Source organism: Polypterus senegalus, chromosome 1, assembly GCF_016835505.1.
Source record: "Polypterus senegalus isolate Bchr_013 chromosome 1, ASM1683550v1, whole genome shotgun sequence".
Classification (NCBI taxonomy): Eukaryota; Metazoa; Chordata; class Cladistia; order Polypteriformes; family Polypteridae; genus Polypterus; species Polypterus senegalus.
This window is the reverse complement of record NC_053154.1, coordinates 33965339-33985751: the sequence shown is the minus strand read 5'-3', so window position 1 is coordinate 33985751 and position 20413 is coordinate 33965339. Positions and strand designations below refer to the sequence as shown.

At 38.1% G+C, this 20413-nt stretch overlaps 1 protein-coding gene across 1 annotated transcript in view; it reads right to left on the bottom strand.

The window, feature by feature from the left end:
• Window positions 1–20413, bottom strand: part of khnyn (KH and NYN domain containing) — a 94009-nt gene that overhangs the window by 24326 nt on the left and 49270 nt on the right. The window lies entirely within an intron of this gene.

Genomic DNA, 20413 nt, shown 5'->3' with positions numbered 1-20413 from the left:
AATTCCAGTTATTAAAGGAATAAAAAAATATTTACATTATTTCTCATGCACACTTTCTATACTCTGTCTAAACTGCCATTTTATCATTAACAGTACAGTGGAACCTTGGGTCACAACCATAATTCATTCCAAAACTCTGGTCGTAAGCTGACCTTGTCGTGACCCAAAGCAGTTTTCCCCACAGGATTGTATGTAAATACAATTAATCCGTTCCAGACAGTACAAACTGTATGTAAATATATATATATTTTTAAAGATTTTTAAGCACAAATATAATTAATTAAACCATTGAATGCACAGCATAATAGTAAACTAAATGTAAAAACATTGACTAACACTGAGAAAACCTTGAACAACAGAGAAAACTAACACTGCAAGAGTTTGCCCTATACCACTACGATCTGCTCGCTAAAAACACTTTTTTTTTTTTTTAATGACTTTTAAGCACAGGGAAAAAAATGAACATTTGAAAAATCCGTAATTTAATAAAATGTAATAAACAAGAAAAGTAACATTGCAACAATGCACGCTACGAACTGATCTCTATAAAAAGAAGTGAAGTGGAGGTTAAAATCCAATAGAAAAAGTCTTCATTAAATTCGAGGTTAAAACAATGCTCGAATCGGTCTCTTTAAAAACAAGCCCGGTGCATTCTTTAACTGCCTTCTCTGCCTTATGCGGCCAGTCCTCTCTCTCTCTCTCTCTCTCTCTCTCTCGTGTGTGTGTGTGTCTCTCACTCTCTCGCTGCACAGGGAATGCAAGGAGAGACTGAACACGTGCGGAAATCATCGGCGCGCACAAACTGAAAGGGAAACTGGCTTGTTCGTATACCGAGTGTGTGGTCGTGAACAGATGCAAAAGTTTGGCAAACTTTTTGGTCGTAAACCGATCTGTACATGTTCAGAGACGTTCGTGAACCGAGGTTCCACTGTATATTTTTATTTCTTCTTGCCTTGTCAGTTTAGTGCGTCAAGGTTTCATCTGTAGTTCCAGCTGTTGGGAGACCAAACCATACATCCATTTTCCAAACTTGTTTATCCAGAGCAGGGAACAAGGAAGAAAGCAGAAACAAGCCCTGGACACGGCACCAGCCCAACACAATTTGAGTCCACACATTCGGTCTAAATGAGCCTTGACAACTTTGCTAAGCTGCATGTCTTTGGACTGTGAGGAGAAACTGTAGCACCCAGAGAAACCTCCTGCAGACACTGGGAGAACATGCAAACTCCACACAGGGAGCACCGAGGACTTTAGCCCTGTGCTATCACTGTACCACCATGCCACTCTGGAGGGCTAGCCATCTTGGTTATTTTAAATTACAGGCAGACGGAGTAGAATCTAACAAATGCCCACACTGAAAAATTCAATCCATTATTCTATTTTCTTTTACCACATTTCATATTCTGTGCTTTTGGGAACAGGAGATCTTAATCCAGGTCCAAATAAATGCAAGATACAAATTCTTCAGTGAACACAAGTAAACACAGCCATATATTCCCAGACCCAAACACAAGGGTATTTCAGAGTCATCACTCTGACGACATATTTTTAAATTTTTAGAGGAAACTGGAGTTTCCAGAAGAAACCCAGACAATCTCAAGGAGAAGGTGGAAATTCCATATAGGACGCTCCCCTACTTCAAAAACTCATGTGTAGTGAAAAAGTCCTAATAACAGAAAGCCACAACGCATTCAACCGTTCATCTTTAAATGTAAAAAATAAATAAATAATACTATAAGTTATGAATGGGACATTTTAGCTGAAGCAAATTTCAGGAACACTGCAGGACTCTCTTGTCTATAACCCAAAGTTTGAAACAAATTCAAATAAGCAAGGCAATACTTTCAGTTGCTCAAAAAGGCTTTCATTTCAAACATATCAATAAAGTGCTGCTCTCTTTAGCAGACGTTTGCTTATAGTGGCACTGGCAGTTTGTGTTAATCTCACTCAGTTGCACACTTCCTGGAAAAGTATGGACAAATGAACAGTCAAAGCAGCAAAATATGAGCAGATCTACCGAATCCTCACACTTCGAGTAGTTCCAGTCCTGTGGAGACCCAAGTCTATGTAAAAATACCCCGGAGACAAACACTACAAACCAACAGATATTTTCACACACATCTAGATGTAACCATGTCATCCTGATGATCTCGCTGTATCAGTGCATGGACACTGACCAGTTGACCACAAATCTGTATTATCATAAAGCATATCAAATACAATTTCTTAAATTCTTATAATATGAATTCAAAAATATTTTAACATTAATTGTCACACGGGCAAGTAAAAATATCATATTACGGTCACAACGCTAAATATGCTTATGAACTAAAATTTAAAGTACACAAAGATACTAAAAACAGGTGTGCAAAGTTGGCTGTGCGCTTGGTAGTCAAAGTCAATAGAAAATTACAGTAACAGGTTAACGTGCAATTCACCATACGTACACCATTTAAAACTTTAATGATATTAGACAATAGAATACTGTATGTAAAAATCACCAATATGAATTAGACACTTAATGTGAGGTAAATAAAATGTAATATATAAATGTCAGATACTATATATAAAGCAATTCTAGTAAAATAAAACAATTACATGTTTGTATTTGGCCACTGTACACAAACTAAAGAATGACAAGCTGATAAAAGTTCCAATAGAATAAAAAATACTTCAATAAATATGTACTGTAGTTGGGTGACAAGGTGTACTAGTAAAGGACTTGGCTAATAAGACAACTACTGGACCTCACACCGGCTGCAGCATTTGCACCTCAAACATTTACGCAGTTTACAGGCAAGGCCTCCATTTCCCAACACACACAAAAATCCTTGTCTGTCATTGTCTCTTGGGCCGTTATTTTAACAAATTAGCAGCGATGTAAATGTTTCCATCTAAAAAAAGTATAAATAATTTTATTTTAAGAGCAACTGTTAAGATTTCAAGCTTTCTGTTTCCGCACATGATTTTATTTTGTTTTCCAATTCCAGCTGACGTGAAAACACACACAGATAAAAGAAAACCAACCAAGTTTAATGTCGAAAATTTACTATAAAATAAAATGTTTTTACTATCAATGAAAATAAAATGCCAAGTTTGTAAGGTGTCAATACCATGGAGTGTAATTTGGGAAGCAAAGCATTACATTTACCAGCCTATACTTTCAAGTAGATCTTTTTGACAAAGATACATTCATAAACAGGAGTGTCACTAACAGATACTCAAATTGTCAGATGTGGAACTGGGAAGTCATTAAGAACAATGGGCAGCCAGCAAAATCCTGTACAGCAACTGAAAGATTTGAGCTTAAATCTCAGTTTGCATCTCTGTATAATTTAACTGACTGAATAAGTGAATAATGTTCATAAAACATACTATTTATTAAACTCTAACTCTGACTCCACACAAAACACAGATATTTGTCCCAAGAAGAAATGTACCTTTTTACAGCAGTTTATGAAATATTATAACAAGCACCACCACTACTCTCAACAGGTTTACAAAAAAAGAATAAATAAATAAAAAAACCTTGCAATTTTACTAAATATAAGAGAGTAGCCCAGAGAGGTATTACACCTGAACACGATGGTGGATTTTAGGAGGCCCAAGCCCCTCATGGACCCCGTGATCATCAGAGGTGACTGTGCAGAGGGTGCAGACCTATAAATACCTGGAAGTGCAGCTGGAGGATAACTTGGACTGGTCTGCCAATACTGATGGTCTATGTAAGAGAGGACAGAGCCGACTATACTTCCTTAGAAAACTGGCATCCAAAATCTGCAATAAGATGCTGCAGATGTTCTATCAGACGGTTGTGGCGAGTGCCCTCTTCTACGCGGTGGTGTGCTGGGGAGGCAACAGAAAGAAGATGGACGCCTCACACCTGAACAAACTGGTGAGGAAGGCAGGCTCTATTGTAGTCATGGAGCTGGGCAGTTTGACATTCGTGGCAGAGTGACGGGCACTGAGCAGGCTTCTGTCAATCATGGAGACTCCACTGAACCGGATCATCTCCAGACAGAAGAGTAGCTTCAGCGACAGACTGCTGTCACCGTTCCTGCTTCACTGACAGACTGAGGAGATCGTTCCTCCCCCACACTATGCGACTCTTCAATTCCACCCAAGGCGATAAACATTAATATTATATAAAGTGAATTGTCTGTTATACCTGCATTTTTATCACTCTTTAATTTAATACAATATTGTTTTTTTATCAGTATGCTGCTTCTGGAGTATGTGAATTTCCCCTTGGGATTAATAAAGTATCTATCTATCTAGAGGTGCATGCCAAAGGTATAAAGCAGCCCTAAGAAACATTTCTTGGCATACTTCTGCTGAATGGTATGTTGGCTAAAAGCACTTAATGCTAGTGCATCAGACGGAGGATGTGGAGCTATGTTCATAATCACCATCGGTTTTGTCTTCACTGTCTCCTCCGCCACTACCTTACCTCTCAATTAGCTCTTTGATTTGATTGATAATACTGGCTCAGCACACTACAGTGTAGACTATCACTACCCATATCACAATCTTCTAAAGTCTGCTATGCCCATTCTTATATATTTCCCCTGTGTTTCTAGACCCGCCAGCCTATCATTGATGTGGACCCCATCTACATTCACTCCTTGAATAGTGACCGGGCGCACAGGCACTCTTTGGTGCAGCAAAACTCAATAACCAGTTCCTTGGATTTGGTGATGTTAAGTTGTAGCCAATTCTCTGCACCAAGAAACAAAGTTCACCACCTGACCCCCGTACTCTGTCTTATCTCCACCTTACCAAATCACCCCAGGAGTGTAGAATCATCAGGATTTCTGCAAGTGACATGACCTGCTGTTCCGTTTATAGTCAGAGGTTTACAGAGTGAACAGAAAAGGAGACAGGACTGTTCTTTATGATGCTCCAGTGTTGCTCACATCCACATCAGAGACAAATTCCTTGAGCCTCATAGTTTTTTTTTTGGGCAGAACTTTGTTAGCCAGAAGAAAAACGGCCTTAACATTCAGTACACACAGGCAGTGAACAGAGGTTTCAGGCTTTAACTGATAGTTTAAGAAAATAAAAACCCTGTTTCTTTGTTTTTATGCTTTCAATTTACTTTATACAAAAAAAACAAAAAAAAAAAAAATCAGATTTGCCTCGGGGATTTAAAACAAATATATATTGACTTAAAGCACAGGATGTTGTGAGGAGTGTATGGTGTATCTAATAAATTAATTGATTAGTTATTGGAGTTGCTTTTTGGCAAAGCCAGTAACAACAGAGGCTTTCTGTAAGACTCGAGTTTGACTTTTCCTTAACTTTCTTTGTCATTGACTATTGCCAGCTGAAAGAGGTCCGATAACTGCTTTTCTATTTTATTTATATTGTGTACACACACACACACACACACACACACACACACACACACACGTGCATCTTACAGTGCAGTCAGATTATCATCAGACCCATTCACTTTTTTCTCATTTTTAGTATGTTGTTCTGCAGCCTTGGGCAAAAATAATTTAAAATTCATTTCCCCCCCCACATCAAGCAACACACAATGCCCAGAAATTTACAAAGCAAAAACAAGATTTTAGACTTTATTGCAAATTTATTAAAAACAAAAAGCTGAAATATTACATTGGCACATTTATTCAGACCCTTTACTCAGTACTTCGTTGAAACCTCTTTGGCAGTGATTACATTCCAGAGTCGCCGTCGATAAAACACGACAAACATCGCACACCTAGGTTTGGAGATTTTTCTGCCATTCTTCTCTGGAGATCCTCTCAGACTCTGTCAGGTTGGATGGAGACCATCAGGGACAACTACTTTCAGGTCTCTCCAGAGAACTTTAGCACAGCCTATGATCCAGAGCTCTCGGGAACAAGTTTTCAGTTTCTTCTCATCCCTGTCTAGTCTCCACGCCTCCGTTGCTGAAGAATAGCTCCAAAGCATGTGCTGCCACCACCATGCTTCATGTTTGGAATGGTATTGCACAGGTGATGAGCGTTTCCACATGACATGACACTTTGAACTGAAGCCTCACTTTTCAATCTTGATTTTATCAGACCACAGAAATTTGTTTCAGAGAGTCCTTTAGGTGTCTTTTTGCAAACTGCATGCAGGATTTTCATGTGTGTTTTCCTGAGGAAAGCTTCCATCTGGCCACTCTGCCATAAAGCCCAAATGACAGGAGTGGTGCAGTGATGGTTGCCCTTCTGAAAGTTTCTTCCATTTCTACATAGGTTCCCTGGAGGTCTGTCAGAGTGGCCATTGAGCTCGTGGTCGCCTCTCTTACCAAGAACCTTTTCTTTTGATTGCTTAGTTTGGCCTGGTAGCCAGCTATGGGAAGATGTGTGGTTGCTCCAAATTTCTTCCATTTCAGAATTATGAAGGCTCTTGGGAACTTTCAATGATGCAAACATTTTTTGCAGCCTTTCTCAGATTTGTGCCTCACCACAATTCTGTCTTTAAACACAGTAGACAATTCCTTCAGCCTCATGGCCAATCAATTGAATTTACCATGAGTGGACTCCAAACAAGGTGTAGAAACACCTCAGTGATGATCAACAGAATGTGATGCACCTGAGCTAAATTTCAAATGTCATAGCAAAGACTCTGAATACTTGTGTCAGTGTGAGGTTTTACTTTTTAATTTGAACAAATTTGCAAAAATTTCCAATATCCAGTTTTTGCTTTGTCATTCTAGGGTAACGGAGTGTTAGGTGATGTGAGGAAAAAATTAAGTAAAAGGCTGCAACATAAATTTTGAAAAACATGGAGTCTTAATACTTTCTAAATGCACTGTACATACGCACACACACTACCATGACAACATATTTGCACCTCTTTCCTGATTCCATGTATTATTGTACATTTTTCAGACTTAATGTGTTCAGTTCTCCAAAATCCAACATTAAACAATCTTAATAAAGGTGGACAAATAAGACATGGTTCAACTGGTTTATGTAACGAACAAAGTTATTCAACTCCAGACAATGTCTGAAAAACAGCTCCTCAGTTAAATCAAGCCCATTAAAAGGGATAATTAGGATTGATCCATGCCCCCAAAGTCAAGTTTCAAAAAGCAAAAAGATTCAACAAGCAAATAACACCATAACCAGGATAGGATAGGATAGGATATATTACAGATTTTTAGATATCAAAAAGTTGTTCTGATCTCATGGAAGGACTAAAACAATTCTAGGCTTCAAGAACTCTACTGAACCACAGAGTCAATCTCCAAACAGTAAAAATTTAGAACAATAGTACATTTTCCTTAGGAAATGCCAGCCTGATAAAATTACATCATACACAATCATGTCTAGTCTGAGCAATTTTGGACAATCAAAGTCACTGGAAGAAATGGGTGTCACTGGAAAGCAGCAAGGCAGAAACCAGCTGTAATGATGCACTTGGATGACCCTTAAACCACCTGAGAGAACGACTTATGGACAACAAAGGCAAATGGGGGATTTTTGTTTTTTTTGTTCTGGAATTAAAAAAAAACAAAAAAAAAAAACAACACAATTCCACAGTAAAGGCTTCACACTAACAGTTAAACCAGCCAGTGAGAGCAATGATGGTGTATTTTCTGCCTCAGGTCCTGAATAACTTTCCACAATTGAGGGAATCAAGAATTGTCTTCTGTATTCGAAAATTCTCCAGTCATTAGTCTGTGAGCTAAAGCAAGCTGAGACACAAAACACAAAAATAAATCCACATCAGAAAAACTGAAATAAAATCAAACTGATGCGTTGAACTGGGCCATTTAAAGCCCAGGGCCACACCCAATAGTGATGCTGTGGCACACACAGATTGAAAAGCTGCAACAGTGTCTGAATTAAAATATTTCTGCTTGCAAGAGTGTGCTAGAACCTCGCCACAGTAATGTGACAGAGTGATACTGAATGAAGAGTATTGCAGGTAAAGGAGGCACATCCTGTTATTTTAGTATACTTAACTTTTCACACTGTGCCAGCTGTTGCTAGATAACTTTTTATATTCAATAAATAGCACATGTAAAAAATAAATAAATATGCTATTTGCTAATTCAGGTCCCCTTTATCTACTATTAGGGTTTGGTTAAAGAAATCAAAACATCAAGTGTCAAAATTTGAGGTAATGGAGGAAATTGGGAAGAAGGGGGTTACTTTTTCATGTCACTATACAAAATATGTACACAAAAACACATACAAATGTACAGGTATATGTATAGAGAATAAACAGCAGCTGAAGACCTTCATCTCTTAGCAGAGATAAAACTCTACAGGAATACAAGATACTACTACTGTATTCAGTGTTTATTATTTAAGTTGGACAGCCTGGTGTTGATGTTGCTGCCTTACAGTTTCAGGACCAAAGTGAAATATCTGCTCAGGCCCTTCTTGTATGGAGTTCTCACGATCTGTACAACATCAGATATTTATCAGATATACTGTAAATGAGAAAACACCTGCTCAGTGCTGACAGCCATTGTATAGTTTTACAACCTGTAAATAACTTCTTGAATCTACTTGTGCAACCTGTAATGGTTCTGTACTATTTGCCAGAATGGAGGAGGTAGAAAAGAGACCCTGTAGGATATCTGAGGACTTTAATAATACAGTTTTCCTTTTCAAGAAAAGGTGTGGTTGGCATTTCTGGACAGGGAAGATCTGGAGTGATATTCAAACTGAACTAAATAAATAACTAAAAAAAAAAATTAAAAAAAATTCCATGGCAATGGTTTTGTGTACAGTAAACCCTCGTTTATCGTGGATAATCCGTTCCAGACTCTACTGCAATAAATGAATTTCCGCGAAGTAGGATTCTTTATTTATAAATCTAATATTTTCACAGTTAGAGCATAGAAAACCTGTTTACGACCTTCTAAATGTTTTTTAACATTATTAAAGCCCTCTAGACATGACATAACACCCTTTAGTGAAAAGTTTAAACTGTGCTCCATGACGAGACAGAGATGGCAGTTCTTTCTCACAATTAAAAGAATGCAAACATATCTTCCTCATCAAAGAATGCGTGTCAGGAGCAGAGAATGTCAGAGAGAGAGAGAAAAGTAAACAATCAAAAATCAATAGGGCTGTTGGGCTTTTAAGTGGAAGCACCGCGATAAAGCAGCCGCAAGCAAGGGATCAATGTGAAGGTAGTCTTTCAGCATTTTTTGGAGGAGCGTCCGTATCTTCTAAGCAAACAGCCACTGTGCAAACAGCCCCTCTGCTCACGTCCCCTCCATCAGGAGCAGAGAATGTCAGAGAGAGTGAGAGACAGAGAAAAGCAAACAATCAAAAATCAATACGTGCTGTTAGAGCTTTTAAGTGTGCGAAGAACACCGCGAGGGAAGCATATCGTATATCATTGAGGAGTTTTATTTAATACGTAATACGTGCTCTGATTGGGTAGCTTCTCAGCCACCCGCAAATAGCGTCCCTTGTATGAAATCAACTGGGCAAACAAACTGAGGAAGCATGTACCATAAATTAAAAGACCCATTGTCCGCAGAAATCCGCGAACCAGCAAAAAATCCATGATATATATTTAGATATGCTTACATATAAATTCTGCGATGGAGTGAAGCCGCGAAAGTCGAAGCGCGATATAACGAGGGATCACTGTACTTCACTTTAAGCAGAATTGCAGAAAGAAAGCAAGCATGCATCTGGGGATGTCACAATAGCACAATTTTTGTATTCGATACCAATACCAATGAAATTTCATGGTGGTCAATACGTACTCAATACAAAGGCAAAACAAACTTCCTTTTCACCAACTTTAAAATAAAAAGCACTTTATTCATTCAAGAGGACAATATTTTGCCTTTTTTGAAACAGAATATAAAATATATAAATATTAACAGGAACAGCAAATTTAAAATAGTGGAAAAATAAAATATCAATCAAGTAGTTGCCCACCTGTAAATTTAGGTCAACCAGTATTGGCATTTATCAAATTACAATGAAACACTTTAATTTGGGATAGACATGGGGAATTCCTCCAATGTAACAGCACATTGAGAGGATGTTATAATCTGGGGTTTGGAATTCATCCCGGATATCATCATTTGCAAGACATTTTATTACACAGGTTTGTCAGGAGAGGTGTATAGCCCAGCTGCACTGCACGGCAGGAACAAACCTTGAAAGATGCACCAGGCTCTTATGCATCTACACTTGTCCATTTAAAAAACTTAGAGGGCAAAGGAAAATATTATGAATTATGTACATCAATTATATGAAATCTGGTTGATTTTAAGCAGTATGTATTTTTCAGTTACTTGCCAGGAAATGGAACTGAATAAATTTAGCATGATAACATGGTAAGTCACCCAAATCAATCCTCCTCCAAAAAAATTGTTGTTACATCAGGGAAAATACCCCTCTCTACCACAGTACCACAAATTAAATTTAAACCTGCCTATGATATTTATTATGTGTAAAGCAAACTGCTATCTAATATAAGGTAAAATAAGACATTTACTAAGTATACCTAATGAGTAAAGGACAATGCTAACCACTGCATTACAGCGTACAGGTGCCGGTCATAAAATTAGAATATCATGACAAAGTTGATTTATTTCAGTAATTCCATTCAAAAAGTGAAACTTGTATATTAGATTCATTCATTACATACAGACTGATGTATTTCAAATGTTTATTTCTTTTAATTTTGATGATTATAACTGACAACTAATGAAAGTCCCAAATTCAGTATCTCGGAAAATTAGAGTATCAATTAAGACCAATGCAAAAAAAGGATTTTTAGAAATGTTGGCCAACTGAAAGGTATGAACATGAAAAGTATGAGCATGTACAGCACTCAATATTTAGTTGGGGCTCCTTTGGCCTGGATTACTGCAGCAATGTGGCGTGACATGGAGTCGATCAGTCTGTGGCACTGCTCAGGTGTTAGGAGAGCCCATGTTGCTCTGATAGTGACCTTCAGCTCTTCTAAATTGTTGGGTCTGGTGTATTGCATCTTCCTCTTCACAATACCCCGTAGATTTTCTATGGGGTTAAGGTCAGGCGAGTTTGCTGGCCAATCAAGAACAGGGATACCATGGTCCTTAAACCAGGTACTGGTAGTTTTGGCACTTAGTGCAGGTGCCAGGTCCTGTTAGAAAATGAAATCTGCATCTCCATAAAGTTCATCAGCAGCAGGAAGCATGAAGTGCTCTAAAACTTCATGGTAGATGGCTGTGTTGACCTTGGACCTCAGAAAACACAATGAACCAACACCAGCAGATGACATGGCACCCCAAACCATCACTGACTGTGGAAACTTTACACTGGACCTCAAGCAACGTGGATTCTGTGCCTCTCCTCTCTTTCTCCAGACTCTGGGACCTTGATTTCCAAAGAAAATGCAGAATTTACTTTCATCAGAAAACATAACTTTGGACCACTCAGCAGTTTTGTCTTTAGCCCAGGCGAGATGCTTCTGACGCTGTCTCTTGTTCAAGAGTGGCTTGACACAAGGAATGCGACAGCTGAAACCCATGTCTTGCATACGTCTGTGCGTGGTGGTTCTTGAAGCACTGACTCCAGCTGCAGTCCACTCTTTGTGAATCTCCCCCACAGTTTTGAAAGGGTTTTGTTTCACAATCCTCTCCAGGGTGCGGTTATCCCTATTGCTTGTACACTTTTTTCTACCACATCTTGTCCTTCCCTTCGCCTCTCTATTAATGTACTTGGACACAGAACTCTGTGAACAGCCAGCCTCTTTAGCAATGGCCTTTTGTGTCTTGGCCTCCTTGTGCAAGGTGTCAATGGTCGTCTTATGGACAACTGTCACGTCAGCAGTCTTCCCCATGATTGTGTAGCCTACAGAACTCGACTGAGAGACCATTTAAAGGCTTTTGCAGGTGTTTTGAGTTAATTATCTGATTAGAGTGTGGCACCAGGTGTCTTCAATATTGAACCTTCTCACAATATTCTAATTTTCCGAGATACTGAATTTGGGACTTTCATTAGTTGTCAGTTATAATCATCAAAATTAAAAGAAATAAACATTTGAAATACATCAGTCTGTGTGTAATGAATGAATCTAATATTAGAAGTTTCACTTTTTGAATGGAATTACTGAAATAAATCAACTTTGTCATGATATTCTAATTTTATGACCGGCACCTGTATATTACATTTAAAACACGGTTTTCATTTCATGGAGCACCTCTTTGGCTAGGTGTTGTATTGGAACATAAGCCTAGTGTTTCTCCTGCATAGACAATTTAAAATTACATAAGTAATGAAAATGATGTCCTGTTTAGTGTTTAATGATTTAAATTACATCATGGCTTCGTGTTTTGACAGCAACACAACTGAAACTTTGCCATGGTATGTGGTTTCATCAAGCAATTCAAAAATTGCAACTATACCATTTTAAGTTGCTGCTAACATTCTTTTCACACAACTTCAGGTTTACAGCCTACTGTGTTTTTTCTTTTTTTAAACAGAACCCCAAGCAACTTTATTTCATTGTTTCATCCAAACATTGCTCCTGCGATGCCTACTAAACAGGCAGGAATATACTCATTGTACATGACCTGTGTTCATAAGAAAGAAAGAAAAAAAACAAAACACTGCTACAGTATTTTATTAAACTAACTTACATCGCATAGGCTTTTCAGTCTTTCAGCTTTATTAAAATAAATTTAAAGAGTATACCTTGGGTTTACAAATCTGCTCACCTGCAAAAAAATAAAAATGAATGCTTTTTGAAAAATGCAGCTACATTTAGCTGTTACTCGACTCTTGAGCATCTTCATAGCTACAATTTTAATTTGAAAAACTTTTTTTTTATTGTAAATGAGTTTTTTGGCTTTACTGTAATGCATCACCTTTTAAGTTATTTATTTTATTAAATTGTGTTTTCTTAATGTTACAAATTGATAGAGTTTAGATTATAATGGAAACAAACAGTCATGTGAGAAATATTTTCCAACAGAACTCACTAGAATATTAATTTGTAAGGAATCATGTTCAAATACAGATATTGCATCCGTGGTCGTATAAGGTTATAACAGAGTTCAGAAATCCCATTTGGAGAACTAGACGTAGCAAACGTAACCAGACACAGCGAATGCAACAGCTTTCTGCACGCTACATACTGTATGTATGACTCTTGTATACACAGCGATTGTGCTGCCAGGTGTATAATGGCACAGTACATACATAACATATAATACAATAGAGAGAATATAAGTACTATTTCTACACTATGCCCCTCTATTACAAAATGTTCCTTCTTAGGTGATTTGAGGACATGTTGGGAAAGGAAATCAGCCACTGGCAAGATAAACTTTTCATCAATCTGCACAAAGCAATTCAGGTATAAACCGCCCACAGCGGGCATGTGGCTAGTAGTTTATCTAAAATGTACCCAAATCAAGAATCTAATTGTCAACAGGCATCTGTCTCACTCGGCCTCATGTTTTACAACTATAACACACTCAGAACATACTGGGGGAAACATCTTTTGGAACCACTATTACACCCACCCGACACAATCCACTTTCAGCACTGTTACTAAATAGGATAATAATGTATGGTGAAAAAGTCTGATGTGATACCTTACACTGTACAGCTTTATTATCGCCTCGCCTTAGTCAACTGGAAAAATCCCAAACTACACAATTATAACTTAGTAGGAATGAATGTCATGGTCTGTGTAAAAATTGAAAAAAAAAAAAAATCAAATTGTCCATTTGAGGAACTGACCAGTACTTCTTTAGAATCTGGCCAGAGTCTTTAAACAAGCATCATGAGAGTTAATTTAACCTTGTAGATGCTTAAATATCTTTCAGCAAAAATCACATAATGGGTTATCCAGTTTTACAGTGAGATGGATATAGGCTTGAAGCGGATTATAAATTTGATATGAAATACTAGATCACCTTTTATATGGTCACTTGTTCTGTATCATAAATATGGTGATGTATTGGTATAAAACAAATAAAAGAGAAACATTAAAAAGAACAAACAATCCATCTTAACTGAGAGGCAAGTAAAGCATCAGGTGAAAAGGAAGAAGCTTTTCTACAAGTGTAAATATGCAATGAAGATTTCTGACAGGATGTCACTAAACTCAGCACTGGATGAGCAGTGTAGCACGCGCTGATGTTGCTGCCACTGCATGTCTTCACAAGTGTCTTAAGGAGGCTATAGGAATCCCTGCATTGATCATTGTCTACTTGGACAACTTGGAAAGCAGCTCTGTGCATGTAACCCCTACAAACTTATTTGCAACATTTCAAAAACACATTTGATGCTAACAAACACTTAAAATAAAGATGATGGATCCTGGAGGCCATTACACAGATTAATTTAACCTAAGGCATGAGAGACTTAAATAATTGAGGAACAGACTTGAGTTCTGTTTTTACTTGGTGGTTTTTAACGATTCACATTGTTTTGTGCCCACACAGTTATTTCTACCACATATTATTTGCAAGCTATTCTGCAGAATTCTAAAGAAAAAAAAAATGCCACATCATATGTCTCAGGGGCAACGGTAAATATTACTTGTCTGCCTGACAGTTTCAAGAATTTGGTAGACAGAAAACCCTTACACGCCCAACAAACCCTTACACTTCAAGAGTTTCGACTCACTCATCCAAATCACCAGGAAATAAGACAGTTTCCCGTTACCCATTTCTAAAAACCTGTACTTTCTACAGCTACGCTTGACATTACTCAAAAGGAAAGAGTCAAAGGGGGCTTTACAGGTTAACTTGGGTGCTTCTCTGCAGGTGGTGGTGGAAACACAGGGAAGGGGATTCCACAAGGCAGACTAATAGAAGAGTTGTGAATATGTTCCCTTATGCTTACAACAAGCACATAAATTAATACCAAACTATTCAAAATGTCTGTTAAAAATATGACCACGTAGTAGTGAAACAGGACAAGCTTTAAAAATCAATCAAAAAAATGTACTTTGTATTAAGAAGAATTTATATTGATATTTTGTAATCAGAAGGCCTCTTGATTTACAATATTTTTTGGTTTTGCTATCGGGGTAAAGACATATAGGTTTCTTGAGGAACTAACCCGGGAGAAAGCAATGTAAAGCTGACCTTGCAAGAACCATGGCGAGCTAAGATGAACCCTCGCCAACTTGAGTGTCTGTCCCTGGGCCTTGTTAATTAACATTGCAAAGTGAATCTTCACCGGGAATTGTAATCTCTTGAATTGAAAGAGCATGTCCATCGCGATTAGAGGAATGCACTTCACTGGCTCCCTGTGTCTTACAGAATAGAATATAGAATCCTACTAATAACCTACAAAGCCTTAAATAACCTTGCGCCAAACTACATCAGTGCCCTTCTCCATCACTATGTGCCTGTCCGCCCACTAAGGCCCTCTGATTCTGGCAATCTTGTTGTGCCCCACACTAATCTACACTCCATGGGTGACAGGGCTTCAGCTGTATAGCGCCCAGACTCTGGAATGACATACCGAAATTAATCAGGTCAGCCGACTCCAAAAAAACAACTCAAAACTCATCTGTTCAGGAAGGCTTTTAGCTCTACTTGACTTTATTACCCTTCTCTCAGTTTACCTCTCGTCAAGATGCTTATGTAACCTGTGCGCGTGTGTTAGACCATAAATTATGTTGTCTGTTAGGCTCTTTTTTTTTCTTCTCTGAATTCACTGTCGTAATCTTCTTTATTTATTAATGTGGTTCGTACAATGCTATATACTGTATACCCTACCTTTCTTATATTCTGTAAGTGCCTGGAGCATGGGAAAGGCGCTATATAAATAAAATGTATTATTATTATCATCAAAACCCTCCCACCAATGCCACATCAGACCGACTCGAACAGAAGCTGGCGCATTAGTGAGGAAGATCCCATCTGCTTCGCCCTCCTCTTGGCCCGCAGCCTCTTTCTTGGATTTGTGTGAATAAATCTCTGTCGCAAGCAAACTATGATACTTCTTGCGATGAGAGAAGTCACAAAATCAACCGGAATGTTCAAGCAAATTATAGAAAACAACTTCATCTAAATCCATTAAGCAGTTCTCTCGTTAAAAGCGGACAGACAGACAGACGTTGGACTTTATACAGTATATAGAGAGACTGTACAAAGTTAAATGCATACATTTGAAAGGTACTAATTATGATGTAAGACAAATAGCAGGGTGTTATACCAAGTTAGCCATTATAGATGCAAAGAGAAGTCAAGCAAAATGACACCTTTTGTTGGCTAACTGAACAGAATACAATATGCAAGCTTTCGAGGCACCTCAGGCCCCTTCTTCAGGCAGGCTGTAACACAGAAAGTGGAGTTCCCTGTGTTTTGTATATACACACTAGGGCAGTGAGAGCATTGGAAAACCTTTAAGTGGCTCATCTTCAATGTAAACATTTAACAGACCTCCCTAAGATTAATTTAGCAGGAGAGGAGGACAATGCACAGTCAAGATCTTTTGATACGATATCTGTCTAACTGGTAGGTTCCAAACTCTTTGGAGGATATTTTATTGGTGGTTGTTATGATACATGAGACTTATTATTGTTACCCTTCAAAAATGGTTGACCAGTGTTTATATATTATAAAAAATAAAAATAAGAAACAAACATGCACTTAAATGTTTCATCTTTGAATGGCAAAACTAAAACCCACCTTTAACAAGTGATAAATCTGCAGTTTCACTTTGAGCCTTGGTGTGAACTTACAGTCACACTAATACAAAAAACAGGAAGGTATGCTCAGTTTGCTGTGTAAAAAATATAAGTGGAGCAATTGTGCTATATGCAAAAATGCACAGAGCCCTATCATGTACCTTTGTCAAAGCAAAGAGGGAAAGCCCCATAAAAATCCAGAGATTCAAAAAAGAAAACAAAACACAAATAGTGCAACAGCCAGAATTCTGTATGTGCTCTCTGGTGTTGCATGCAGGAAAGTCAGGCTGGGCATCTGTTCATGCAAAAATCAATCTAATTAATTATCTTAATTTGTATTCTTTCACACACTGGAGGCAGAAGAGTTTCTACCAATAGTACAGCTCTGCTAGAAAAAAAATTAGTACCATCTCATAAATTCTTTACTGTTGTGATTTTTGCATCATGTCCCTTAAAATTTTATTAAATAACTGGACAATGGGAGCTCTTGTCCCATTGACTGGATGCACTTCTTTATCAACGTAATTCACCCTGACATCAATTTTTCATAAAAAAACCATTGCTTGAAATGTTTCTGTGGCAAGTCTGTGTATCTCCTTCTGTCCCCTCATTAGCTGAGTGAATGTTTTTGTTTGTTTTGTGTTTTTTTTTTTTTTTTTCAAAAGAGGAAGAAATTTAAAAAGAAAGGACAACTTATAAAAATCAGCCACATCATTAAAACCATTGACAGATGAACTGAGTAACATTAATTATACTGTTGCAATGGTACCTGTCAAGGGGTGGAATATATTAGGCAGCAAGTGAAGGTGACATGTTGGAAGTAGGAAAAATGGGCAAGTGTAAGGAACTATGTGACTTAAGAAAAGGTCCAAATTATGACGGCTAGATGACTGGGGAAACAGGGTTATGGGTGTTCAAGGCTAACCGATGCATGCAGGGGGCAAAGGCTAGCTCATCCGATAAGAGCCCACAAAAGATCTACTGTAGCACAAACTGCCAAAAAAAATAATGCTGGCCATGAGAGAAAGGAGTCCGAACACACAGTGCATTATAGCTTGCTGCCTAATGGGCTACGCAGCAGCAGACTCATTAGAGTGCCAATGCTGAACCCTGTTCACTGGCGAATGTTCACATAATGAGCATATGACCATCCACACTGGACCATGAAGCCATGGAAAAAGGTTGCCTCGTCTGATGAATCACATTTTCTTTTAGATTATGTGCATTGCAAAGTGCATGTGTGGAGTTTTAAGATGTTTAACTGGGAAACACTGAACATTCTGGTTGATTTTGTGACTTCTCCCATCACACTAAGCATTATAGTTCGGTTGCAGCACCGTTTTTTTTTTGCGCAAATGCGAGAGACAGGCTGTGGGCTGAGGGGAGGGGGTGGCTGGACCTCAGGAGTAGGCAGCTGGGCAGGGCCACCCTCACTCACATGCCAGCCTCCGTTCGAGTCGCTCTAACTCTTGCCACAGTGGGCTTAAAAGTGGAGAAGGACAAACAAACTGTGACTGCCTTCACTACACTATTGGCACGCAGACTTATTTTGCTAAACTGGAAGAATCCGAACTCTTCTCTTTTAAGTCAGTGGGTAACTGATGTTCTACAGTATATTATTTGAAATTGGAAAAAATCAAATTCTCACTTAGAGGATCTGTGCAGAACTTTTTCAAAACCTGGCAGGATCTAATCAATAATATTTTAGAATAAGCTCTTAAAGCACTGAGGAAGTAGATTCTCTTCCCATTTCTTTTTCTTCTCCATTTATCTGTATCCAACTAATAAACACATCAATTTATTCATTTTTACTATTTTTAAGGTTTAGTCCGTTGGCCACGCTCTCTTTCTCAGGGGTGGGGGTTAATTTGTTTTCAATCCTATTTTTTTGTAAAAAAAATTATCTATTTGTATGGAATGATTACAATAAAATAAATAGAATTTGGAAAAAAAAAAAACCTCTTGCCATAGTGTTCGAGCATACCTTGCCGCCGCTTAGCTCGTGATACTCGTTTGTTCAGCAGACATTATTATCTAGAGACTGATAAAGAGTAACGTCTAACTGAGGGCAACCGTAGGCTCCCAGCTCTGTAGCGGCTTGCAGCAAAAGCAAATCCAAGCTGATCGCATTTGCACTATAAGTGCCTGTCGTCAATGGGTAATGCAAGAAACATTATAAATGTAGGGAAGAATATTACTTGGCCATGACCCTGCCAGGTGGCTGTGTCTATGTATAGAAGAATGGTAGATCCCACTACAATAAATAACCGTGCAGTTCCTGTGTCAAGCTGAATAAAGCTGGTTTTGCTAAAGTACCGAGACTCAGCCTCGTGTTTTGGGGTGCAAGACAGGGACTCGCATGCCACTAATAAATATTTAATTATTTAATATAATTGCTGTGGCAAAACAGGAGAAGCGGTGCATTTGAATGTCCCTCTCACTAAACCATTAACAACGACAAATATCAAAGAAAAAAAAAAGTATGTTGGCTAATTTTCATTTTTCAATAACATCACCAAATTTCAAACAAATCCATAAAGGCATTTTTGAGAAAATAAGTATGGTATTGTGGCTGAGGTCGCCAGTGATTTGCAGTATCTAACAGAAGCGGCGCAAGGACAGTTGGTTTGCTGCGTCTGGTAAATAGCAAACCAAGGTAAAAGTAATTGATTGTCCTCTACAGGTGAAGGCTAACCATGTAACATTGTTGTCGCACAATGCTTACAACATTTAACATCGAGCTTTGACCTGCTCTTCCTCAAACTCTCCTGATCTCTCCTCTCTAGAACACATCAGCCACAGCAGTGATTGATTCCAATCTGCTAGTGTTCTTCTAATCTAAAAATGGGAGCTAATGCAGGATGCTTGGCCATTGCGGCGGCTCCTATTTCGTGTGCTGAGTGCTCATATTTTGAATGAAGTCTTCAGACTGTACCTGCCTTCTCTAATAAAGTACCTATATTTTCCTTGAAAACCTGGACTCAAGTTCCTGTTTGACACGCAACTCTGTGACCCAAGCTTGACAATACCTGTATATAATAATAATAAAAAAAGTGCTTCTTAAAGTGCAAAAAATCTTTTATTTGTAAATGAGACGCTAGATGTAACTTTTTTGCTTAATAGAAATACAGGTATGATAATACAGAATGAAAACAAAATGTTAGATGTTATTTTTAATGTTATGTTATGTTTTTAAATAGAAACACAGGTATGAACACAGAATAATAATGAGATGTTAGATGTAACTTTTTAAAATAGAAATAAAGGTGTGAATACAGAATGAAAATGAGACGTGAGAAATACAGGTATGAAAATACAGAATGAAAACAAGATGTTAGACGAAGGCACGATTCCGAATGCTTTTGCCATGTTATTTTTCTTCAATTCAGAATCAACTTTTTAGTCTTTGCATTATTTGACAGTAAAACTTTGGAACATTCTATGATCTGCTTCTCGCAACTGAAAGAGGGCAATGTGGCTGATGTTTGCCGATTTGCAGACCAACCACAAGCGTTACCTGGTAGGTAACCACCTATACAATCAGACTGTGATTCGGATTACGAATGCCATGAATGTAATTACCCCGATCTACATGCTGTCAAATAAACGAACCACACGCCATGGCGCAACGTAAGAGGCTACGCCTCTGACGTCCGAGGTTTGATTCCTAAGAGGGGGTGCAGTGAGTGTGTACGCCTGATGAGCCCAGAATTAGGGCGAAACACGTGTTGCGTACTCTTATTATTATTTGATAGGTAAACTTTACAATTATATATATATATTATATATATACACACACACACAC